This window comes from Tachypleus tridentatus, chromosome 2, assembly GCF_004210375.1.
Source record: "Tachypleus tridentatus isolate NWPU-2018 chromosome 2, ASM421037v1, whole genome shotgun sequence".
Classification (NCBI taxonomy): Eukaryota; Metazoa; Arthropoda; class Merostomata; order Xiphosura; family Limulidae; genus Tachypleus; species Tachypleus tridentatus.
The window spans coordinates 22,973,273-23,000,696 of NC_134826.1; the positions used below are offsets into that span (position 1 = coordinate 22,973,273).

The window sequence follows — 27,424 nt, forward strand, 5'->3', positions numbered from 1 at the left end:
TAACAACCACAGATGGAGATGTAGTTAGATAACTACGAAAGGAAGTGTAACTGGATAACTCAAGAATGGAGATTTAACAACCACAGATGGAAGTTGTAGTTAGATAACTAAGAAAGGGAGTGTAACTAGATAACTCAAGAATGGAGATTTAACAACCACAGATGGAGGTTGTAGTTAGATAACTAAGAAAGGGAGTGTAACTGGATAACTTAAAGTTGGCAGTAGGGCTGTAAAAATAAGAAGGTGGACTTTGATGGTTGTTCATACAAAACTCTCATTGTGTTTAAATAGCAACTGCGAATTGTTGAACGGTATTAAACAAATAGAAAATAAATAAAAAGAGTTTCAGATGTACATGGTTGCCGAATTTCAATACTGTCATTAAGCAAACAGATGAAAACTTTAAGATGTTGTACAATTATTGATCGTCTGTTTATTTCATGTTTTTGTTGAAACTTCTAAAAATGTCTTTTCTGCAAGAGAATTGGCTGGGAGATTTTAAAAACATGTTTTTTTTTTACCATTTAATGGCAAGTTTGGTGAAACACTGTTGCAACAACAATTTTCAAAACAGTTCACAACAACGTGATGACAAGGAAGCCAAATACCACGTGTACAAGACAAAAAAGTTCCAGGTGAAACTGCCTTACGACAGCGTGTTGTCACGCGCCAGCAAACCGTGGACCGCCCACATTCTATTCTGACTTGAAACAAAGCCTCATTACAAGCACGTAAAAATCGGCCAATTCTCCCAGCCATGGTTGGCTTGCCTTCCATCACGAAGTCTGATGAACAGCTCGCTACCAACTGTGTACAAAAACCTTTTTGACTGATGCGTGAACCGTTCTAAAGTCGAAATATTAGCGCACCCTGGAAAACTCAGTTATATTTATTTACTGTACAGCTATCCCAGATGTTACACCATTCAGCATCTGGGTGGTTCAAGCACCATTTCACGATAATCAAAGGTCCATCAACTTAGTTACAAAGTAATGACCAAATTGACGCTTTTACAATAAGTTCCCTATCGATAAAACACTTTCTTACTGCTTATCAAATCAAACACATAAATAAGTAAATCGAAACACAATTGATTTAAACTGTTAATGTTATTTAAGACGATGCGAAGGAACGCGGATTAAGACAGAAACAAAGATCGCAGTTTCATAAAAAATGGGGGAATCATGAGAGGTAAAAGAGCCTTAATTGTACTTTTTATTAACACTATACTTATATCTAATGGCTCTAAAATAGGTTTGCTTTTGTTTTGAATTTCACGAAATGCTACACGAGGGCTATCTGTGCTAGCCGTCCCTAAGTTAGCACTGTAAAACAAGAGGGAAGACAGTTATCGCCACACATCGTCAACTCTTGGGCTACTCTTCTACCAACAAATAATGGGATTGATTGTCAAAGTATAACGGCTGAAAGGGTGAGCAAATTTGGTGTGACGGGGATTAGATCAAGCGATTCTCATATTACGAGTCGAGCGCTCTAATCATAGTTGCAGAATTTATTGATTTGCGATTGATGAATGTTTCCCTCTGAGATAGTTAGATCAGAGAGGCGCAATCGAGATTCCTTCATGGTCATATTATACAGTATGTCATCGCGTAATTTGACAAAATGACTTGTTTATTTGTTTTTTGAATTTCGCGCATGGCTCCACGAGAATTAGCTGCACTAGTTGTCCCTAATTTAGCAGCGCAATACTAGAGGCACTGCAGCTGGTCACCACCACCCGTCGCCAACTCTTTGGCTACTCTTTTTACCAACGAATAGTGGAAATAACCGTCTCATTATACCACCCCCACGGCTGAAAGGACGAGCATGTTTGGTGTGACGGGGATTCGAACCCGCGACCCTCAGATTACGAGTCGATTGCCTTAATCAACTCGCCATGCCGGACCTTTGACTAAATGAAAGGTTTCGTCACAGACACATTTACAGAACGTGCTAGACAGACAGTCTTGTGTTAGAAAGTTTGGAGAAGTTAGCAAGAAAACTCCAAAATTGTTTGAACAGCGACGGGTTTCAATATAAACACCTGCGAGATTAATGTTTATATTGTATGTAAAGTGCCGTGAAATAGGTTATTAATTATCGAATGTGTAATTTAATTTAAATTTAAATACTTTAAATACATTATCATCTGTGTACCTTCTTTTGGCGGCCCGGCATGGCCAAGCGTGTTAAGGCGTGCGACTCGTCATCTGAGGGTCGCGGGTTCGCATCCCCGTTGCCCCAAACATGCTCGCCCTTTCAGCCGTAGGGGCGTTATAATTGTACGGTCAATCCCACTATTCGTTGGTAAAAGAGTAGCCCAAGAGTTGGCGGTGGGTGGTGACGACTAGTTGCCTTCCCTCTAGTCTTACCCTGCAAAATTAGGGACGGATAGCACAGATAGACCTCAAGTAGCTTTGTGCGAAATTCAGAAAACATAACCTACTTTTAGACTACGCTGTACATATATATTAAGCCATTGCTTCACTTTTGTCCGTAGAAGCACAGAATTTATTTGCAATAGTAGTTTACGAGATTGGCACTGCAATATGACAGTTACGTTTGTTCTGTACTCTCCAACGTAGACCACTTCGTCTCTGCTTAATTGATATATGCGTATGTTTATGTCGGCTGAGTAGTGTTGTTTGATTTAGAGCAAAGCCACGTTAATCTATCTGGTGTGTTCACTGAAAGGGATTGGAACCTGAATTTTTAAGCTTTGTAAGCACGTAGACTTACTGAAGAAGGAATTAACACTGTGAATATTGCGAAGTTGGAAGACCATCAAAAATAATTTAATTATTTACTTAAGTCGATCCAAAAATTAGTAAAGATTGCAGTCAACTGGTGGACTCGATGCCAAAGCGGATTAATGTTCTTCTGAAAAATAAAGGCTGTCATACCATGTATTAATTTGTGAGTAATTTTTGTATTTTTAGAAATAAAACGCAAAAAATTGGAAAGAAACGTAATTTTCCTTCTTGTTTCAATTAGTTTGCACAAGGGTGTAGAAGGGTAATGTCTGTAGTACCTCTAGTTTCGTTTTAAGACCTATTATTTTTCTAATATACATTACTGATATGAAAAATGATGTGAGTGACACGGCCTTAATAAAAGTGACCATATTGCAAGGATTGTGATGTATTGTATGCAAAGGTACCTTAATAGAATAGATTATATTCTAAGGATTGTGATGTACTGTATGCAAAGGTACCTTAATGGAATCCATTATGTTTCAAGGATTCTGATGCATTCTATGCAAAGGTACCTTAATAGAATTGATTATATTCCAAGGATTGTAATGCATTATATGCAAAGGTACCTTAATAGAATCAATTATATTCTAGGGATTATGATGTATTCTATGCAAAGGTACTTTAATGAAATTTTGAAATGGTTTTGTTTCTTGTTTAACATAAAGTTACACAATAGTTTATCTGTGCTGTGCTCACCAGGGGTAGTAAAATATGGTTCTTAAAGTTAAGAGTCTTCAGACTTAATGTTGAGTCAATGGTAGCTTTCAAATCGTTAAATGTAAACAAAGTTACTTTTGCTATTGATAAACAGAAAGATTGTGTTTTCGTATTCGGTAAAAAAAACAGTTAAAATATCCTATATTAACCGGACATGCTACTTCTTGTTAGGTTAAGAAATTCCCAATGATTTATTATATCAGATACATTCATGAAGTCGTACCAAAGATGATTAGGTAAATACGTTTAAATACTTATTACTTAGTAATTATTATATACTATATATTTGTTGGTAAAAATAACGTGTAGAATACCTATGGATAAGACGTACATGCTATGCTTGTCAAATTTAGAAACGTAAATTTAATGGTTCTTTATGGGTCAGCATTAATATTCGAGGTTCAACTTTCGCCTATGAAAACGGCGCATATAGCTTAGTTTTGGAAGCGTTGCGCTGAAAAACAACAACAACTAGATTTAACACTCCATATGCCCTAGTCTCCCGTTGGTACAGCAGTAAGTCTACGGATTTGCAACGCTAAAATCAGGGGTTCGATTCCTCTCGGTTGACACAGCCGATAGCCTATGGCTTTGCTAAAAGAAACATACCCACCCATCTGCCTTAAGTCAGTGTTCTGTACATATTTTTGTGAGTGTGTAATTCGTCATAACTATTTATGAGCCTGCCTATATTTGATATATAATTACAGTTTAATATTTGCAGAGTAGAATAATGAAAAATATTTTACCAATGAAAATAAGAAATAATTCTTTCACAACTTATAAAAACTATGAAAGTTAGAATATACGCTATTAATCATCATCCTTTAAGTTGAAACTAAATCATCCAAAAATGTACCATAAAAATTATTACATCAAGTTACTAGATGTAGAAAATAATAATGTGAAACATTTATAAAATTATTAAGTTCAGCTTTATTAAATAAAATTTCAAAGAAAATGATACAACTTGAAAAATAGGCTTACGTTAAAACGACAATACAAAATTGGTTAATAATGCAGTATAGTTAACTATAAGTGTCGCACATTTCTATTTGTAATCCGTGTGATTTGTTTCTAGTATCGTGTATATTAATAGTTAACTATTGTTTTGCACATTTTTTTTGTAATCTGTGTGATTTGTTTCACGTATCGTGCATATTAATAGTTAACTATAGTGTTGCACATTTCTATTTGTAATCTGTGTGATTTGTTTCACGTATCGTGCATATTAATAGTTAACTATAAGTGTTACACATTTCTATTTGTAATCTTCGTGATTTGTTTCACGTATCGTGCATATTAATAGTTAACTATAGTGTTGCACATTTCTATTTGTAATCTGTGTGATTTGTTTCACGTATCGTGCATATTAATAGTTAACTATAAGTGTTGCACATTTCTATTTGTAACTTGTGTGATTTGTTTCACGTATCGTGCATATTAATAGTTAACTATAAGTGTTGCACATTTCTATTTGTAATCTTCGTGATTTGTTTCACGTATGGTGCATATTAATAGTTAACTATAAGTGTTGCACATTTCTATTTGTAGTCTTCGTGATTTGTTTCTCGTACCTCAATTTAATAATAAAATAAAACGCATTGATCTAATTAGAGGCAAACCTATGATGTTATGACACCTAGTGAAACAAGGTATTTTAATACGTTACGAAAGTTTTGTATGTTAAACCTGTTACAATGTTTGGTCTCTTATTTATACACCAACCTGGTTAAAGTGTCAGATGTAAAATGATTGGTATTGTTTAGGTATAGAGACAGTGTTAACGACGTTATAATTGTTCAACTGTGAGAAGTGTTATATTACAACACCTACATTCTCCAACACTTCTTTAAAACTCATCTGGTGAGAGCAACGCTTAGTCAGATTAAAAGTTTCAATTATTTATTTCACGATAACGTTGTAAATGTTCTATCAAAGCATGATTCTACCTTTATAACACATAAACGTTTTAGCCAGCAAACAATTTAAAAAAAATAAAATAAAAGCGACATTGGGCTATCTGTACTAGCCATCCACAATTTAGCAGTGTGAGATAAAAGGGAAGGCAGCTAGTCATCACCACCCATCACCAACTCTTGGGCTATTCTTTTACCAACGAATAGTGGGACTGATTGTAACATTATAACGCCCCGACGACTGAAAGGGTGAGCATTCGAACTTGCGACCCTCAGATAACAAGTCAAGTGGACTAACCAACTGGCCACACCAGGCCTGAAAGAATGTTTTAGCTTCAACTAAATAATTCAATAGATATCTATATCTATAGCATTCATGAGTTGTAGAACTTCATTCCATATTCATTCTGCTGGTGAAAGAATCCATTTCGTATCAAACTATTGAAAGAAATCAGAATCTTATGTTAGCATGATGTCAAGTTTTCACACACCAAAAGCAAGCGAAATAATAAACCCAACAGACTTAAGAATGTGTTTAAAATGCTGTCATTATGAAAACTTAAGTTTGGGTAATCTCAAGTCTTCACACACCAAAAGCTGGCGAAAAATAAACCCAACAGACTTAAAAATATATTTAAAATACTGTCATTATGAAAACTTATGTTAGGATAATGTCAAATTTTCATACATCAAAAGCTTGTGAGGGAATAAACCCAACAGACTTAAAATTTGGGATTGACCATCACATTATAACGCTTCCATGTTTGTTGCGTGAGAAGGATTCGAACCTGTGACTCTCAGATTACGAGTCGAGTGCTTAAATCCACCTGGCCATGCCGAGCCTTATTTTTTTATGCAAAACATAATAAACGTTGAAATTATTCAATAATTGTTGCAAATATTCCGCTAACGAATAAAATGTTTAGTTGGAAAAACATGGATAAAAGGCTTAGCTACAAAATTATGTTTCCTAGAATGATAAAGAATCATATTGCTGTTTAAAATTTTAGTCTTTGCGATTGTTATGATAAAACTACAAAATATATCAAGGGAATTTATTTTCAGTTTTTTCTTCCTATGTATGATTAATTTTATCGTTGTGCGTGGTTGTTTATTCGGTTGATCGGTTACCTCTCGAGTTTGAAATTTCTGCCGAAAGGTTCGTTTCACCAATTAAATATAACGCAATTTAGTGAATTTCTTGTTCACCTAATTCTTTAATAAAGTGTCTGTATTCTAATCTCATGAAATTAAAACTCGTTGTTTATCACGCATATAATAGAATACTTATGACAATACCTATGAAAATTTTAAAAAGGTGCTATTCAGGAATTTCACCTACCAAATGACTGCACTGGACAATAGTGCCTTGCTTGGGGTCTCAGTTCTGATAGATATCAAACGTGTTTCCCTTGGCTTGAGGTCTCAGTTCTAGTAGATGCTAACCTTGTCTTTCTTGTTTTAGAGCCTCAGTTCTGGTAGATATTGAATTTGTCTCCCTTGTCTTAGAACCTCATTTCTGGTAGACATTGAACTAGTCTCCCTTGTCTTAGAGCCTCAATTCTGGTAGATATTGAACTTGTCTTAGAGCCTCAGTTCTGGTAGATATCGAACTTGTTCCCTTGTCTCAGAGCCTCATTTCTGGTAGATATCGAACTAGTCTCCCTTGTCTTAGAGCCTCATTTCTGGTAGATATCGAACTTGTCTCCCTTGTCTTAGAGCCTCATTTCTGGTAGATATCGAACTTGTCTCCCTTGTCTTAGAGCCTCATTTCTGGCAGATATCGAACTTGTCTCCCTTGTCTCAGAGCCTCATTTCTGGTAGATATTGAACTAGTCTCCCTTGTCTTAGAGCCTCATTTCTGGTAAATATCAAACTAGTCTCCCTTGTCTTAGAGCTTCAATTCTGGTAGATATTGAACTTGTCTTAGAGTTTCAGTTCTGGTAGATATTGAACTAGTCTCCCTTGTCTTAGAGCCTCATTTCTGGTAGATATCGAACTAGTCCCCTTATCTTAGAGCCTCACTTCTAGTAGATATTGAACTTGTCTTAGAGCCTTAGTTCTAGTTGATATTGAACTAGTCTCCCTTGTCTTAGAGCCTCATTTCTGGTAGATATTGAACTTGTCTTAGAGCCTCATTTCTGGTAGATATTGAACTTGTCTTAGAGCCTCATTTCTGGTAGATATTGAACTTATCTCCCTTGTCTTAGAGCCTCATTTCTGGCAGATATCGAACTTGTCTTAGAGCCTCATTTTTGGTAGATATTGAACTTGTCTTAGAGCCTCATTTCTGGTAGATATTGAACTTATCTCCCTTGTCCTAGAGCCTCATTTCTGGCAGATATCGAACTTGTCTCCCTTGTCTCAGAGCCTCATTTCTGATAGATATCGAACTTGTCTCCCTTGTCTTAGAGCCTCATTTCTGGTAAATATCAAACTAGTCTCCCTTGTCTTAGAGCTTCAATTCTGGTAGATATTGAACTTGTCTTAGAGTTTCAGTTCTGGTAGATATTGAACTAGTCTCCTTTGTCTTAGAGTCTCATTTCTGGTAGATATCGAACTAGTCTCCCTTGTTTTAGAGCCTCATTTCTGGTAGATATTGAACTTGTCTTAGAGCCTTAGTTCTAGTTGATATTGAACTAGTCTCCCTTGTCTTAGAGCCTCATTTCTGGTAGATATCGAACTAGTCTCCCTTGTCTTAGAGCCTCATTTCTGGTAGATATCGAACTTGTCTCCCTTGTCTTAGAGCCTCATTTCTGGTAAATATCAAACTAGTCTCTCTTGTCTTAGAGCTTCAATTCTGGTAGATATTGAACTTGTCTTAGAGTTTCAGTTCTGGTAGATATTGAACTAGTCTCCTTTGTCTTAGAGCCTCATTTCTGGTAGATATCGAACTAGTCCCCTTATTTTAGAGCCTCACTTCTGGTAGATATTGAACTTGTCTTAGAGCCTTAGTTCTAGTTAATATTGAACTAGTCTCCCTTGTCTTAGAGCCTCATTTCTGGTAGATATCGAACTAGTCTCCCTTGTCTTAGAGCCTCATTTCTGGTAGATATCGAACTTGTCTCCTTTGTCTCAGAGCCTCAATTCTGGTAGATATCGAACTTGTCTCCTTTGTCTCAGAGCCTCATTTCTGGTAGATATCGAACATGTCCTAGTGTATTGATCCTGATAGATAACGCACTTGTTTTATTTTATTTGTGGTCTTAGAAATGATAGATGTCAAACTTGTTTGCTTTTGCTTGAAGTTTTAGTACAGATAGGTATAGAATTCGTCTGCTTTGGCCTGGAGTATTAATATTGATAGATACTGCAATTGTCTGCCTTGGCTTGGACTCTGAGTACTGATAGATATTGTATCTAATCAGTTACTAGTACCAAACTGTTGTGACGGCTACTCCGTCTACCATTTAAGAAAAATAACAAAGCATCATTAAAGTAACGTATCGAAAGGTTCGATAAACTCTGAAGGAGCCTTCCGTGTGAAGAGAAGGAGTCGAATGAATCTACAGCTGTCACTATACTGGCCAATATCTCAAGAAAACCACACTGTAACAACGCGACTAATTGCGCCCACTGGTGCACTGTAATAGAATCAATCTCCTGCTTCAGTTTTTCTGCCGGTTTCACGTTACTAAGCTGTCCAGATAGCGAAGATAAACAGCCTGATTATGAGCCCACCACGGTGGCGGGCGCGTGTCAGCTCCGTAATGGGATATATGATTCGACGTCAAATATCTCGTTAGTTTACAGTTACCGATCTAATCGGATAACTAATTACGTACTAATAGAGCGGGAAGATGCCTGATATAGTCAGTGCTGAATATTAAAAATAAGTGACATCTTTTTTTAGACTTCAGACACAAGACTTCTGCCATTGGAACAAAGAATCAAAATCGAAATTTCGTACACTGCAGTAGGGTTCTTTCGTTTCTGAACATTTTGGAAAAATAACAACACAACATATAAACACAACTGTTACAAAATGTTTTACATGAACATTTTCAAATTAACTTTAACCAATATTTTATATTTTAATTTCATTAAAGTTTAGAGATTAAAACTTATTATCGTGATTTCAGTATTTAGTCTTTTCTCTATTCTTAGAATTCATAAGCCTAAATTGTAAGGATTGCACAACACTAAATTAGGATAAAGTTTGTTTGCTTTTTACAGATCGAATGAAGATTATTTCATAAACGGTGTTTCGGATTGTGATGTTTAATCAAGTGCTCTTCTTTCTCGATAAGGCCCCGCTTGGCCAGATGGGTTAAGGCTTTCAACTCGTAATCTGAGGGTTGCAAGTTCTAATCCCCATCACACCAAATATGCTCGCCTTTTCAGCCGTAGGGGCGTTATGATGCGATGATCAATCACATTATTTGTTGATGAAAGAGTAACCCAAAAGTTGACAGTGGATGGTGATGACTAGCTGCCTTCCCTCTGGTCTTACACTGCTAAATTAGGAACGCTTAGAGCAGATAGCCCTCGTGCAGCTTTGCGCGAAATTCAAAAACAAACAAACGATCTGTTAGACTTCTGTTTCTATGACCACAAGGCAGAAAAAGAGGTTTAGCTCTACTGGGATTTGTTATCGTTGTTATTGATAGAGAATTTACAGTAAAGTATTCTGAAAAACGAATTGGAATAAAATCAATAGGACTGATGATTGTGTCACAAACTTCACTTATTGAACAGGGAAGAGAAGAACAGTTTCTTACACAAGAATAAAAGTTGTAACAATTAAAGATTTTAATAAAGAATTTAAATAATTACGCCTTCGAAATTGGTTTACAAACATGACCAGGTGGGTTAAGGCACTCCACTCGTAATCTGAGGGCCCCGAGTTCGAATCCCCGTTACACCAAACATGCTCACCCTTTCAGCAGTGGGGACGGTATAATGTGACTGTCAATCCCTCTATTTATTGGTAAAAAGTAGTCCAAGAGTTGGCGGTGGGTGGCGATGACTAGCTGCCTTCTCTCTACTCTTACACTGCTAAGTTAGGGACGGCTAGCGCAGATAGCCCTCGAGTAGCTTTGCGCGAAATTAAAAACAAACAAACAAATGTTTGAAAATCTCGATATACACTGAGTACATGATTGTTCTACACGTACATATAATACATACCTGAACTTCTTTAAACGTGTATATATAACACTGAATACAACGTTAGAACAAAGATATTGGTTAAAGTTATTAATACGTTGGACTTAAAAAAATATTGTTAGCAAAATGGATTTTATTAGTCAGAATGGTTGAAAAGGTCTGTTTATTTAGAATTAAGCACAAAGGTATGCAAAAGGTTACCTGTTCACTGCCCACCACGGGTATCGAAACCCGGTTTTTAGCGGTGTGAGACCGCAGACATTCCGCTTTACCACTGTAGGGGGGGGTTAAAAACGAGATTTTGTTTTAAACTTTCTCGTTCAAGAGCTAAAAGAAGATTATATGTTTGCTTTAGCTCTTGAACGAGAAACTTTTAAAACATAATCTTTTCAACATTCTGAGTAACGAAATCCGTAACTGCGTAGAACATGGTATGGGTGTCCTGCTATACCTGGTGTGAAATATAGTCCTTGTTACAATATTTATCTAAGTGATAATGTAAGGACGTTACGAATATGACCAGTCAGTCCAAAGTTAGTTATCAGTAAACTTAAAACAATGGCCTGGCATGGCCAAGCGCGTAAGGCGTGCGACTCGTAATCCGAGGGTCGTGGGTGTTCGCCCGCGTCGCGCCAAACATGCTCGCCCTCCCAGCAGTGGGTGCGTTATAAAGTGACGGTCAACCCCACTATTCGTTGGTACAAGAGTAGCCCAACAGTTGGCGGTGGGTGGTGATGACTAGCTGCCTTCTCTCTAGTCTTATACTACTAAATTAGGGACGGGTCGGTGCAGTGGGCTAACAACCTACTCACTTAAATACCTTTTGAAGAATCCGCAAGCGATTGCGGCCCTATGTTCCTTGATGGAATCTTATGGTGATAACTAACTAAACTTAAAACAAAACCATGAGGGGGCGTGATAAATATGACCAGTCAGTTCAGAGTTCGTTTTCACTAAACTGAAAACAAAGCCGTCAGAGGACGTAATAAATTTGATCAGTCAGTACAGAGTTCGTCATCAGTTAACTGAAAACAAAAACCTTCAGATAGATTAATAAATATAAATTTACAGTGACAATTTGTGAGGTATTGCGATGTGGAGAACATGAAAGTAATTACCAAAAGTAAATGAAACAATTTATTAGTAAAACACAAATAAAAACAACAACATGAAAATCAGTTTTAGTGTTAAAATATAGAAAAGGTTTAGTTTATCAGTTATTTTAATTGCTGGACATTGTTTTTTTCAAATCGATTTTTTAAATGGAGATAAACAAATTACACTGCACAACAAAGTTTTTGCTTCTTGAACACTGTTGGGTCTTTCTTATAGATTTGTGGCTGCTGATCACGAAAATCACATCCAAATTTGCCCATCACGTACCGTTTCAGCGAAATCTTCAGTTTCACCAGGACATTGCTACAATGGAAAAACGATATCAGGGCAACTGGAATCCGTCAATGCTTGCTGACTGCTGTTGGACACTGCAACGTGATGCACCGGACATTGAATACAAACGAAAATCAGGAGCAAAACACTTTAATTATGTTGAACTTAATAGCGTATTAGAAACATAAACGCAATTAAATACGTTATTGCCGGTAAACAATTAACTGTCTATTTCCTACGTGATGAAGCAAAACCAAAACTATACTTGTACATACCTACCAGGTACCTGTCACAATCAGCAAAAACTTTTCAGGAAGCAAAGCGTTTCAAAAAAATTGTTGTGCAGTGCCACAAGAGCAAAGTTACTAGCCATAACTTTAGCAGCTACTTGGCAAGCTAAGTAACAGCTAGAATTGCCAAAAGCATCTCGAAAAACATCAGCTGCGATAAAACTAGTTGTACTAGAAACCTTATTGCCTAGTAAAGAAAGATAGCTGGTGGATGATTGATCAATTGTCTTTTAGTAAGAGGAATGTCGAAAAGGCCTGAAGAATTATCCAGGGTCATTGTGAAGTTGAATACTATGCGCCATGAACTAGAAACACTGAAGAAAATCAAAAGAAGGACTTCCTCAGAAATCCTCTTATAAAAAATTGTTGTGCAGTGTAATTAACTAAAAAAATTAATTTAGAAATGTAAAGAAAAATTGATCTTAAAACGTTTAATATTCCAATAAAGATTGTCTGTGGAATACAAATATATTCACAGACCAATTGGAAAATTTTATTTTACCAATGAATATTTGGATAGATCATAATGTAACAAATACATACAGCTGAAAGGGCTAACATCTTTCACGTAGCGGAGATTCGAACATGCAACCCTCAAATTGTGAGTTGAGTGTCTTAACCACCTGAGGCTTGGCATAGCCAGGTGGTTAAGGCACTCGACTCGTAATCTGAGGGTTGCGTGCTCGAATCTCCGTCACATAAAACATGCTCGTCTTTTCAGCCGTAGGGGTGTTATACTGCGATGATAAATCACACTATTTGTTGATGAAAGAGTAACCGAAAAGTTGACAGTGGATGGTGATGATTAGTTGCCTTCCCTCTAGTCTTACACTGTTAAATTAGGGACGTTTAGAGCAGATAGCCCTAGTGTAGCTCTGCGAGAAATTTAAGACAAACAAATAAGCGGCTGTAAATTGTTCCTTCACTAAAGAGCTGGATTTTGGAGTTCATCACCTGGATTCTAATCCATTCGATACATCAAAATATTCACCACACTGTAAGCTGTGTGTGCGTTATAAGATCGCTAGTCGGTTACTTGATGTGAATGGTGTATTGTTGATGATTAGTAGTTCAAAATAAGGGACATCAGCAGATATCTTTAGTCATAAATACAAGCTATAAAGAGGTCGCTTTTTATTTGTACAGTTGACCGACCTATAATTAAAACGTTTATTCAAATCACTTTAAGTTATTATATATTTTCATCAATATAGAAGCTATTATTATTGAAATACCACATTAAAACAAATCTTGCAAGAAGTTTATGGACGTTTAAACAGACAATTTTTGAGTCCAAGTGCGTTGTAAAAACAGAAGTTATAAACTTACCTAGGTAAACACAGTAAGACAATATCTAAATTTTGTGTGTTACGAAAACAACGATGGAAAACGTAAGTACAATTTACTTTTTGGTCCATTATGATCCATTTTGTTTAGAACCATTGGGTTTGTCAGTTAAATCCGCAATCTTGCTGACTTAAAGAGATAGTTTGTGTGAAGGCGAATCATTAGCTCAATATGTGAGTAAGTAACTAGTTCTATGGATTATAGCATGGCACGTGCATACAGCTTATTATACACTGATTAACAAAGTGTACTATGAAGTGTGAAATAAGTCAGAAAATTTATAAAAACAATATGAAAATAAATCAATGAAACCATGGTGATATATGTTACCATATTGTATTGTTTTCTAATAAGTATATAATCATGAAATAAGACAACACACATTTTATTGTGTGTGTGTGAAAGTTATCTGTGTTTAAAAATTGGCAGTAGTGTCTTTATATGGGTGGACACAGTGTAGTCTGTGACATGTAGTAATGATATATTTACGTTGTTTGTTTGTTGGGTTTTGAAATTCGCGCAAAACTACATAAACTACATAACTAGCCGTCCCTAATTTAACAGTGTAAAACTAGAAGGAAGGCAGCTAGTCATCACCACCCACTGCCAACTCTTGGGCTACACTTTTCCCAACGAGTAATGGGATTGACCATCACATTATAACACCCCCATGGCTGAAAGAGCGAGCATGTTTGGTGCGACGGGGATTCGACCTCGCGATCCTCCGATTACGAATCGAGTGCCTCAATAACCTGGCCATGCCGGGCATTTACGTAGTTGGCCAATATTTGTATATTAAGAATTTTAAAAAAATGGTATGTATACATACAGTTTCTGTTGCAATATTTTGTGATGTGTGCGTTTTGTTTATTTAGAATTATATTAATCAGTGTTGTAAAAAGAGAGAGAGAAACACAAACACAATACAATTAAAAAACGAACAAAGAGGCAACACCGAAAATGTTGGATTAAACCAACCGCAACAGACGAGTAACCCCGTGGTCCACCTAGAACCATCTGAGGTTCTCAGTCGGAAAGTTCATCTCCCATACACAGGCGAACCTTCTCACCAAGTCGATGTCCTTTCTCAGGTATGCGGGGTCGAACACTGACAGTACCAGGCCTCAAGAACGCTTCACTGGTTAGAAGTTCGACCGCGCATGAACAACGGAGCCTCCTTTGGCTTCTCTGCTCTACCAAGCGTAAACCTGAGCTAGGCTGTTTCATTGCCAAGGGCTTCGTGTGAAAAATCCGTAGATGATAAAATTCGAAACAGCTCGAGGGAAAAAATAATAAATGTCACGTCTTTAATGTATCTAAATTCGGACACGAACGTAAAACAACGTTGTGTGTAAGAAGATAAAATAATAACAGTCATATTCTAAGTTTAGCTGTTTAGAATGAGCTTGTTATTTACGTTCTTACTGGTTTTTTGTTTAAGTGCTTTGAGACAAAGCTATTTGTTTTAGTAGAAAACAAAAGCGAGAAATGACAAAAATTGTAATTAATTAATTAATTGTAATTAATTAAGTACTTAATAGCAGAGTGTATTTCAAGGAAAATGAAATCACCTTTGGGGACTTTTTACCACTTTGCATTAAAGGAGGATCTGCTTGAAACGTGAATAGATACTTGTCACGTGACATTTGTTTACAGATAAAACATTATGATAAATATATTTCATATCTCAGATACAAAGTTGAAATGTGAAACACAAGACTTTACAGCGCTAATTAAACAGATGAAATGAGAGATATCCACACTGGTAACAACATTCATAAAATTAGGATGAATTATAAAATCATTGATGCAGTTTTAACAAACAGACATAAAGACAAACACACAACGTGTGTCATGAATATCATAGAGGTAAAATAACTATTTGTCTTTTACTGCAGAAAGAAAAAGTATAAACACACCACATCATTAAATCAAAGCAATTTACGACGCCACCTCTTGAATGGAATAAATTAAAATAAACATTTGATAATTTAACAGAGAAGACAGTGAGAAAGTGAATAATGATAGAATAAAGCACAGAAAAGATAAATTATGATATTACAAACGAAACGAACTAAAGGCATTATTATTTTAATTTAATCGATGTAAAAAGTGTGTAGTTATTGATAGTATCTTATAGAGTTGGCTGATTTAATCATATTACTTTAATTAACAGTATGTAAAAATATATATGTCATCTTAGTATATCTTGGACAGATAAGATCAGGTGACTCCTGCTATTATAACTTATGACATATACATTACTAGGTTGGTGATATTATTGAGATTTACATTTGATAAGTGCCAAGTAAGTAATGTCATTACGGCTTACAATAAACAAGGACCAGGTGGTAAGTTATGTTGTTAAAACTTACAGCAGAAGAGTGCCAAGTATGTAATGCCTTTACAGCTTTTAATATACAAGAACTAAGTGGTAAATGATGTCATTTTAACTTAAAGCAAATACAATCCAAGTAAATCACGTCATTATATGACGTCATCCCAAAAGTAATGTCCGAAAATTTAATACTGAAGGCGCATCAACATTTCTCTCTTTGTAGAAGGTTTTAATGACTAAAATATGTAGCAGGACATGTATAAAAATGTTCAGACAAATAAAAGAAACTAACCCAACTGCACTTTTTCAGATCATTAATCAAATAAACCCTCATGAAAGTGGATGTGTCTGAGGAGCACATTAGGCATATAATGCTTTATGAGTTGAAAAAGGCAATAGTGCAGCAGAAACTACAAGAAACATTCAAGGTGTTTATGGTGCGGAATCTCTCAATGACAGAAAATGTCGAAGTTCACACTAGGTGACTACAGGTCAAGTGATGCACCACGTTCAGCTTATCCTGTTGAGTTTAATGATGACTTGCTGCTGGCTGCACTTAATGAAGATTGTGCTGTAACAGTTGAAAAACTAACACAGAAGCTTAATTCAACCCATTCAACAGTTCACCGTCATCTGCAACAGCTTAGAAAGGTGTCAAAACTTGGAAAACGTGTTCCCCATGATTTGACAGATGCCAATCTTAGAGCAAGAGTGGACATTTCCACTCCTCTGTACTCTCGTGAACGTAACTCACCTTTTTTGACAGGTTAGTGACTGGAGATGAAAAATGGATATTTTATAAAAATATTAAGCGCAACACACAATGACTCAGTGCAAAATGGACCTCTATCTTAAGAAAGTCTTGTTAAGCGTTTGGTGGGATATTGTTGGTGTGATCCACTTTGTGTTGCTGCCACTCAATGTAACGATTACATCAGATTTCTATTTTCAACAGTTAGAGTGTTTGAATTTGCACTGAAGAAAAGAGGCCTCCTTTGATCAATCGTAAAGGTGTTGTGTTACACCAGGATAATGCACGGCCCCATACAGCAAGGATCACATCTACAAAGATTGAAGAGCTAGACTGGGAAAATCTTCACATCCTCCTTATTCTCCAGACTTGTCTCATCTGATTATCATCTATTCCGAAGTTTGCAGAACTATCTTGATGAAAAAGAACCTGGAACCCATGAAGATGTCAAAACTACCCTCTCTACATTCTTTTCCTCCAAACCCCAATAATTTTATAGAAGTGGCAATAAGAAGATTGTGAATCATTGGCAGCAAGTAATTGATAACAATGGAACATACATTATTGACTAAAAAACATTAAAAGCGTTTGAAATATTTTTTGTTTTTCTGAACCTAAAATCAGATATTACTTAAGGGATGACCTGATGGACTACAAATATATATAGGACCGGGCGGAAAGTCCTGCTATTATAAAGGAAAGGAGATACAGGAATGAAAAGCAACGACAATATTTTATTTTTGAATGAAATGAAATATTTTGTAAGTTTACAAGTCAGAAGGAAATGTTATATTATTTACCGTTATTTAAAATCCAGTTTCATCAAAACCTGGTTTCAGCACGTTATTTTGTTTTTTACAGCACTTGACATATCTTCACAAATAAGTATCTATCAGCATATTATTAGAGAACTAACTCCATTTTAAGTAACAATAGAGGGCGTGGGCGTAGTATCTACTGACATTATCAAAGTAAATAAAAATTCGATAGTTTTTATTTAATGTCCAGTGTATAAGTAACTGTGGTGTACAAAATATTTCAGGTCGAGAAACTGGATTACTTTGTTTATCAAGAACCACGTATACAAGCTGGATGATTTGACCAAACTTGCAGTAGAGACGTTACATATACCCATTTGAAATAGGGAAACTCTCGAGAGAATTACAACAACAACAACAACAAAAAACAACGTCCTAGCGTGGCCTGTATATAGATCCGAGTCCCTAGATTCGAGATCTTGTACTATCAAACACGTTTATCACTATTAGTTATAAGTGCCTTATGTGATGGCCGAATGCGGGTAGGTGGTTAGCATATTGAACTGGCCAGTTGAGGTTTTGTGGTTCGAGTTCCGTCACGGCAAATATCAAAAGTAGGGCTCAAACCCCAATGGTCTGACAAGAGAAGCCCAAGATTTTGATGATAGCAGAGTTGACGAGTTGCACTCTGTCCAGTCTAATGCTTCAAAAATAAATACAGCCATCAGAGTTAGTCTTCCTTTTGCTTTGCGGGAAATACGACAAACAAACAACGAGTTATAAGATTGACAGTCAATCCCGCTAGTCAGTTGAGATGAACTACAGGTGTTAACGATCTACTGCCCTCTCTAAGTCCACACTTCAAAGGTCAGAACGATAGTATTTCAATACTGATCTGGCCAACGAGTCCAGATGAAGAAACTAATAAATGAGATAAACAAATTCTTAGAAACATTTTGGTGTAATATGTCCAGTATCTTCTGGACCGGCAAATCAGAAAACATGAGTTAACAGTACTTTAACAGCTAAATATTTTAGTTTATCTAAATTATAAGTCAATACAAACAACAGTTATGACAAACGGACTTAACCTGTATCTAAAATCAATTAAAGAATACAGAAATTAATATCCAGCAGATAAAAGACTGACGATTCTTCTAAAAATGTGTGGACGTCAGTATTATGTTTGCTCCAAACTTTAAGATAAAACTATCAAGTGAAACAAGTAATTCCTGCACATTAGGGGCTCTTGTTTAACGCAAAGCCATGCCATTCATTAATAGGTGAAATGCTTGAATAAATATTGTACGTATTATGACCGTTAGTGGAAATTACAGGGTCACTGACTATAGTTTTTAAATTTTACTTGGTATATCTATGAAGCGAAAAACGCAAGCTATTAGTTGAAACAATAAAAACTATATATAGTGTAACGAATAAAATATAGTATGATTTTATTGTTTATTTTAATTGTGATTTTTAATTTCATGGTTAAATCGTTCAGTCGCAATAGTTTGATCTTATGTTGAAATCTATGTTATATTTAATTTATTATTTTCTTACAAACTTATTTATAGCCGTCATATCTGATTGTCAGAGGTCAAAATCAGGATGGTCAATATTTTATCAGATACTGGTGAATTGGGTATTAAAATATTAATGTGACGTTTATTTTGTATCGAATGAAAAATTTGATTTAGTATAATATAAATATGTTTATTTTAGTTACACAATTAACAAAACCAAGATGAACTTGTGTTGATTTTATATATAAAAGCAAGAGAAAAAAGTTTGGTGGGATGTTTTTAATTTCGCTCAAAGCTATTTTAGCAGTGTAAGACTAAGGAAGGCAGCTAGTCATCACCACTCACCGCCAACTCTTGGACTACTCTTTTACCAACGTAGAGTGGGATTGACAGTAACATCATAACGCCCCAACAGCTAAAAGGGCGAGAATGTTTCGTGTGACGGAATTCGAACCCATGATAATCGGTATTACGAGTCGAGTGCCTTAACCACCTGGTCATGCCACGTCGGAAGAAAGAAGGTAGGAAAACATTTAATGTTATTAAGTTCACTTGGTTCTTCATCTATTGGTGTTTTATTGGGGTTAAAGGTCATCCAGAAATATTAGTTTGTTAAACCTCCCAAAAAATGTTGTTTAATGTCATTTATTTACGATAAAAATAGTGTACACTTAGCGTCTTTAAAAACAACAAACTTGATTCTTTACAAGACAGTTTAAAGTTTATTGACACTTTTGCAATGTGTTACAATGATATCCATCTACCACTTAAGTCTTTTCGACTCTGAAAAAGTCATGTCAATGATATTCAGTACTCGATGTCTAATACATACACAGTTCATCTCTAGATAAAGTAAAATACATTTGTTTTCGGTGAATCTATTTCGAAATAACATAGTAAATAGACACTGTTTTACTCATAAACGTCGTGACTAGATACTTCATAGTGTTGTTCCAGTAAAAAGTTGTTTAACTTGCTGTGAAAAAAACCTTTAATGATTAGAATTCTGCGTAATCAGGTTTATTTCTGTCATTAACCTAATCATAAAAATATATGTAATTTCTGATGAACTGGTGCACTGCTTCATTGTCTCCATATAAGTTTATTAACTTTTTCTGCCAACTTTACGTCAGACATTTATCGTTATTTTTAGTTTTTTTACATGTTTTGGGGTTTAATGTCTTGTCTAAAAAAACTATATATTTATTTTTTTTTCGAATTTAACAGGCTTTCATCTTCACTAGTATGTATTGGATTTTGATAATTTTAACAATAAGGAGGCATGGCCTGATCAGGTGATTAGGGCACTTAATCACAAACTCGAGTTACAGGTTTGAAACTTCTTCCCGCCAAACATGCTTGCCCTTTTAGCCGTAGGGGCTTCATAATGTGCGGTCACTCCTACTATTCGTTGGTAAAAAGAGTAGCCTAAAAGTTGGCGGTGGGTGGTAATGACTAGCTGCCTTTCCTTTAGTCTTACACTGCTAGATTAGGAACGACTAATATGGATATTCGTCGTGTTGCTTTGCGCGAAACTCAAAAACAACAGCTGTTGAGCCTTTACTTTAGTGCTGAAAATATACTAAAAATGTCGATATTTAACATTGTACGTCTTATTACTTGAATCGTCTTTGGAATAATCTTCACGCTCCGTTTCGTCGGTGTATGCTCAAATTGTAATAAAACGTCGATATATTAACACCTCGTATTCTGAAAACCATACTTGAGTTTGTTTGTTTGTTTGAAGTTAAGCACAAAGTTGCACAATGGAGTTTTTTTGTGTTCACTTTCCACCATTGGTATCGCAACCCAGTTTATCGTGTTGAAAGTTCGCTGACATACCGCTCGCTATGCCACTGTGGGAGAGGGGACATTACTTGAGACCCACAGTCGTTGCAATTTTTTTCAGCGGTAGAGAATCAGTCTGAAACACTTTCGTTAAACTCTGATTGTCAGTAATGAATGAATTTAATACAGTTTAGTGTTAAAGAGATGTGTCGTTAGACATATCTGCTTTCGTAAATAAAACAAGCCCACATGTACGTCCGTGTTTATAAGATGTTTTTGTTTGATTAATTTCATCTTGCTTTTTATCCTTTTAGGTAATCTTCACGGACGTTTGAATCAATACACTAGTTTTATGAAGTGTTTCATGCATATCAAACTAATTTATAAGTTAGAATTTCTTACGTACGGCCTGTACGTCCAGTATATTACGCGACTTTCTATTTTTATTGTTTTATACGAGACTAATCTCTTCTTCTCCTATCAGGCATAAAAAAGTGAAACTTCCTAAAATTACCACACATATTATGTAGGAATATAGGTCACTTTTAAAAAGTTATTTTAGCAGAGAATTCTGGGTAAATGACATCTTTTTTTTCTGTTGTAAATAATTAGTTTAAAACGGGATTTTCCTTTTACTTTAATTTGCATAAGGTTGATTTGCACTGATTTTCAGGACAATGTGTTAATCTTCGTGGATGTTTATATTTAATGTAATAACCTTTTTTCAACATGGAGGCGAGTTACCGAAAGTTGAAGTCAATTGGAAAAAAAAAACAACAGAGAATTACGAAAGTTAAATTAGCAGTTTAACTGATTATTCTCGAAATAATTAGTATTAAAATAATTAAATAAATAACACTATGTTGTAAATTCTCTTTCTAGTTACGAGTTTAAATAATTTTTAAAAAATCTCAGTTGCAATTACAAGTCACTCATTTAACCGTGCATACACCATAAAAGTTGTTACGCACGGACTTTAAAAATATAAATATCGCTTTGAGGAGTTTAAAACGTCATTGTTTTTCTTCCACACAGTTGTTGTTGTGGTTTTTTTAAGTCAGTATTTAACCTCTCGCAGACTACCATTGGAATACCTGCCACGAATTTTAGTTTTTTACTGTTTTTCGTGTTCCTTTAGGCCTAGCAAACGCTGTTATTTTGCAAAACGCTTTGTTGGCACTGGGTACAGCAGACGAGATGTGATTAACCTTCGTATTACATACATTTTGATTCCACTTATAATATTTGTAATACAGTTAAATCAATGACGTACACTTACAGTTTGGTTTAGAGTGGTTGTATATCGTTACCAATTTATGTAAACACAATGAGACAAGAAATAGTTTATTATTACAAGTTTACACAGGAGGCGCTGCAAGACAAGATTTGGGGAGAAATAATTTCCTGAAAGTTAACTGATTGGATTCAACGTTCGTACAACTCTGAAGACAGAAGGATTTTAGTGTGAGAAATACATATTCATCTACAATAAAAATTATAAAAGAAGACGTTTATAATGTAAACAAAACAGTAACTTAAAATAAGTTTTACACAAGTTCTGTTACAAATGAATAATAAAAAGAACTGTGGTATTACTCTTCGATCGGGGAGCGATACACGTATAATAGATAAAATATAGATTGACTGAAAAAAGACATCTTTTAAAATATTAAACACTGTTAATTATCATATGAACAGGCAAAATTTTTAAAATAATAAAAGTACTTTTCCAAAGTATTTCACAAACCCTGAGTCCCAGTGAACCATATTTGCTGGAGGACATTTACTGTGAATAAGCTGTTAATTCGTTATAATTCCTGAGGACGAAAAACCCGCTTGAAATAAAAATGTATCTCAGAACGGCTGGTATGGGTATTAACACTTTTACTGATAAGCAGAGGACAACATTTCGACTTTCTTTTACCTGAAGATAATCTAGGAAGATCTAAACGTTGTTCTCCGCTTATCAATTAAAGTTGTCTATGATGTCTAATGACTCTTCTGCTGCACTGGATGTGAGAGGCTATCTGTGTCGTATAATGATTATTCTGCGGTGGTAGATATGGGAGGCTTATTGTCTTATTTAATGACTTCTCTGTTGTAGTAGATATGGGAGGCTTATTGTGTTGTGTAATGACTTCTCTGTTGTAGTGGATATGGGAGGCTTATTGTGTTGTGTAATGACTCCTCTGTTGTAGTGGATATGGGAAGCTTATTGTGTTGTGTAATGACTCCTCTGTTGTAGTGGATATGGGAGGCTTATTGTGTTGTTTAATAACTCCTCTGTTGTAGTGGATATGGGAGGCTTATTGTGTTGTATAATGACTCCTTTGTTGTAGTGGATATGGGAGGCTTATTGTGTTGTGTAATGACTCCTCTGTTGTTGTGGATATGGGAGGCTCATTGTGCTGTTTAATAACTCCTCTGTTGTAGTGGATATGGGAGGCTTATTGTGTTGTTTAATAACTCCTCTGTTATAGTGGATATGGGAGGCTTATTGTGTTGTTTAATGACTTCTCTGTTGTAGTGGATATGGGAGGCTTATTGTGTTGTGTAATGACTCCTCTGTTGATGTGGATATGGGAGGCTTATTGTGTTGTTTAATAACTCCTCTGTTGTAGTGGATATGGGAGACTTATTGCGCTGTATAATGACTCTTCTGTTGTAGTGAATATGGGAGGCTTATTTTGTTGTTTGACGACTCCTTTGTTCTAGTGTTGAAATTTTCGAACTTGTATTGATATACAGATTAACCAGTCACTTGTATTGATATACAGATTAACCAGTCACTTGTATTGATATACAGATTAACCAGTCACTTGTATTGATATACAGATTAACCAGTCACTTGTATTGATATACAGATTAACCAGTCACTTATATTGACCTCAATTACATGAATCGAATATTTCTATTTGAATTTCACAGAAACTCAGGAAATTTGAGGAAGAGTTATTCGGTAGTATATTTTTATTGGTATATTATAAATTATATTATCGATTGAACTTCAGAAAGTATCGTCAGGCCTGAAATCTTGTTTTGGAATGATATGAATGTTATAGAAATATTCCATATTAAAGAAACGTGTAATTTTTTAAAAAATTGCCTAACTATGCCTACACAACACAAAAAGAAATTTCTTTACCAAAAGATTGAATAAATTTAAAACTTTTAATACGTGGGAGAGTAAATGCATAACGTACTCTGTTTTATATGTCTATATTTTGTTTCTTTTTAAAAAAAATCCAATATCACATATCAAATGTGACGAATTTACTGTTATACTTTTACTTTAATATCTACCTTTTTTCAGTTTGATGCGTGTAACTTGTATTGTTAAATGTATATTGTGTAAATCCCGTTTGCCTTCTAAATTTGTAGAAGATTCTCAAGAGTAAGAATCAACAATACATATGTTTTAAGAAAGTACTAGCATATCCTTGAATATTGATGGACCAAGTAAACTTTCAAGAATTTTGCATAAAGATTTTAAACTGACGCACCAAGAGACAGTAATACAATATTGTTGGTTTGCTATAGTCAATATACTATAAGCCTCGGAAGCAATAATTGTGATAAACGCTAATTAATCGGAAAACTAGAAAACTTGACCAGAAATGTTTATAAATTTCAAACATTACGCGTTGTTAAACTTCAAAAAATTAAATTTCGGACGTTAGTATTTCTACAAAGACATTAGTTGTCTCCTACGATAAAAAAAGTGAGCTTATAAAGCGCGTGAGACAGGACAAGAAAAGAGCTAGTTAGCTTTCCCGTCAAGTGAAGTGTACTTCTGAATCAACTCAGAATTAATTCACTTGACTTGGACCTCGACCAACAATAAAATATTCGTTTCCGAAACAAGTATAAGACTGAGTGTTGTTAGTGAGTTTCTAACATTTTTGTACATTAATCATGATTTGTAATAACTCATGATTATAAATTGTAATGTTGTTTGTATATTAAAATTATATTTCTGTTAAGGGAAAAAATTGTTTGTTAATTTTGTTAGCAAATATTATACATTTAATACATATCGACCGACATTTGGTTACCTTCTATATTCAAATTGTTTGTTTATTTGTTTTTTGGAATGTCGCGCAAAGCTACGCGAGGACTATCTGCGCTAGCCGTCCCTAATTAGGCAGTGTAAGACTAGAGGGAAGGCAGCTAGTCATCACCACTTACCGCCAACTCATGGGCTACTCTTTTACCAACGAAGAGTGGGATTGATTATAACGCTCCCACGGCTGGGGGGGGGCGAGCATGTTTGGTGCGACCGGGATTCGAAACCGCGATCCTCAGGTTACGAGTCGAACTCGTTAACACGCTTGGCCATGCCGGGCCTATATTCAAATTGAAATTTCCAGCTATCTGAAATCGTAACATACAATGTACGTAACATAACAAATCGGAGACTCCTCCGAGACAATTTGTAATACGTAACATTAATAATTCGTAGTTTGATGATTTCAGTGATGCACTTCAACATTTACGTCATATTTTAAAATAGCGGAAATAGTTAAAAACAAAATTTCAACAATAAATTATCTATGATCGAGAAACACACTAGATGAAACCAAAAACTGCTGAAACGTGTTGGATGAAACAGTTGTCAGGGCTATTGAAAACTGTAAGCCTGTGCTCACGAACTTTCTACAGTTTCGTGAGTGCACAAAACAGTATGACAAATGCACGTGATTTATATGGTATTGTTTAAACGGTATGGGACTGTTTCGCGTGATAAGGATTATCGTACGCGTAGGCGCAACGTCGTAGGCGCACGAAAGCAGAACCCAGGCGATATAATAATAAATATTTAATAAATATTACTTTGTATGCTATGTAAGTGAACATAAGCTTGTTGTAAAAGTTTTCAGCGAACTGCTTTAAATGTACTACAATTTTTTGGTTTATTTTGCTAAAGGTAAACTATAACAGAAAATGTAATTTGTGGTATATAAGTATTAAACTTAATTTAAAAGTATATTAAAGATTTACGTATGTCGTTGGTGTCAAAAAATAAATAAATATATATATCAGATCATACTCTATTCCCATTAGCGCAATAAAGTGTCTGTGGACTTACAACGCTAGAAACCGGGTTTAGATACCCGTTGTGGACACGACACATATAACGAAACAAACAAGGATCGTGATCTAACTACACTTTTCGTGATAATCTGAGTAAACGTATGAAATTGATATAAAACAACGTAGATGAAAGAGTATAGTGTAGGATGGGAATTTTGTTCTCGAAACAGGAAACATTTGTCAAACGAAAGCCAAAGTTTGTATATTAGGAATAGAACAGCTGAAAGAACCCATCTTTGAACAACATGCACGTGTACTATCATGTCACGAGCGTGTGCAATGCAGCTGTTCGAGTTGGTAATTTTATTCTGTAGAGCAGAGAAAAACAATGCACTTGAAATAAAGAAGAGAACTTCCAATATTGAAAAATCTGCAGTCAACATTCAGAAAAACGAAGTATGTTTGACACTGGTAGTCTCTACGTCTATATAAATATCTATAGAGACTCTGTAACTTATATGACAGAAATAAGTTTTAACTTCGGTCTTTTTTTTTGAGGATCTCCCTGACCATTTGTGAGTGTTAGAGTTCTGATGGTGGACATTTTCATTCCTGGCATGTCAACTCTAAGCCTATTTTTGAATATGTTAAGGCGTCTAAAAGCAATGCAAATTATTCAACCTCTTGTCGCATTGATATCCTTTTATTAAACGATATTGTCATTTTCATATAATCGGAAGAAACCTAAACTTGTTATAATGCATTATTGCATTATACTGAGAGTATAACAGTGTTCCAGGTCTCGTGCAGCCCGTGGAACGACATATTTCAACGTCGTATCTCAGAACGGCTGGTATGGGTATTAACAATATTGATAAGAAGGGAACAACGTTTCGACCTGACGGCCACAATTACGTAGCATTGTCTACTACTGCGATTTCTGTTGTGACAAGACTTTACTAAGGAGAGCGAGGGCAGTTTGAACCAACATATATTGAGACCCTGTTAACCCTGCTTAAACATACTTTACATATATTTGTTTGAATAAAACAATGCAATTCTACTTTATCGGCTATTTATCTCATGAGGGAAGGCTTTTATGGTGCTTCAACCGTAAATAAAGCATGTATTGCCAAATGACTTTGAATTCTCTGTGGGCTAAATAAATATATAGGTGCTAAACAGCAGTAGGGAACACAATTCGTTCACTTGATATGCGATTAGTACTCTGTTTAAATAATTTAATTCATGGTTGCTTAAATAAGAAGCGTATAGAATTGCCTAAATAATAAGCTATTTTGTAAAGCTAAACTATGGACATTATTCTAGATTATAATATTTAGTTATTCGGCACCCATACTAATGTTATTCTCGCTACTGAATGCATAACCGCTTAGTTCTGTAAAGTTGTTTTCCTGCAACAAGCATCGACTTCGAACGACTTCAGTGTAATAACATAAGCCAGGTTTTTACCGAACTCGTTCAGCTGTGTGACTCTTTGACTTTTCTTGAACCGGCTACGATAAACATACTTTTAAAAGAATTAGTTGTCATCAAACAAATCCTCTTGCGGATTTTCTCCATTGTAGTATTGATACAGATGCATGGTTGTGGAACGTATTTGTAGTCGAGTACTGTCTTATTTCACACGTAGATTGGGCACAAACTAGATAGCGACATCCGAGTTAAACAACATATT

At 35.4% G+C, this 27,424-nt stretch overlaps 1 long non-coding RNA gene across 1 annotated transcript in view; it reads left to right on the forward strand.

Moving 5' to 3' along the window:
* Nucleotides 1-27,424, forward strand: part of LOC143235313 (uncharacterized) — a 93,015-nt gene that overhangs the window by 55,925 nt on the left and 9,666 nt on the right. The window contains exon 2 of the long non-coding RNA XR_013019024.1: nucleotides 19,199-19,424. This is a non-coding gene — a long non-coding RNA (uncharacterized LOC143235313). The remainder of the gene's footprint in view (nucleotides 1-19,198; nucleotides 19,425-27,424) is intronic.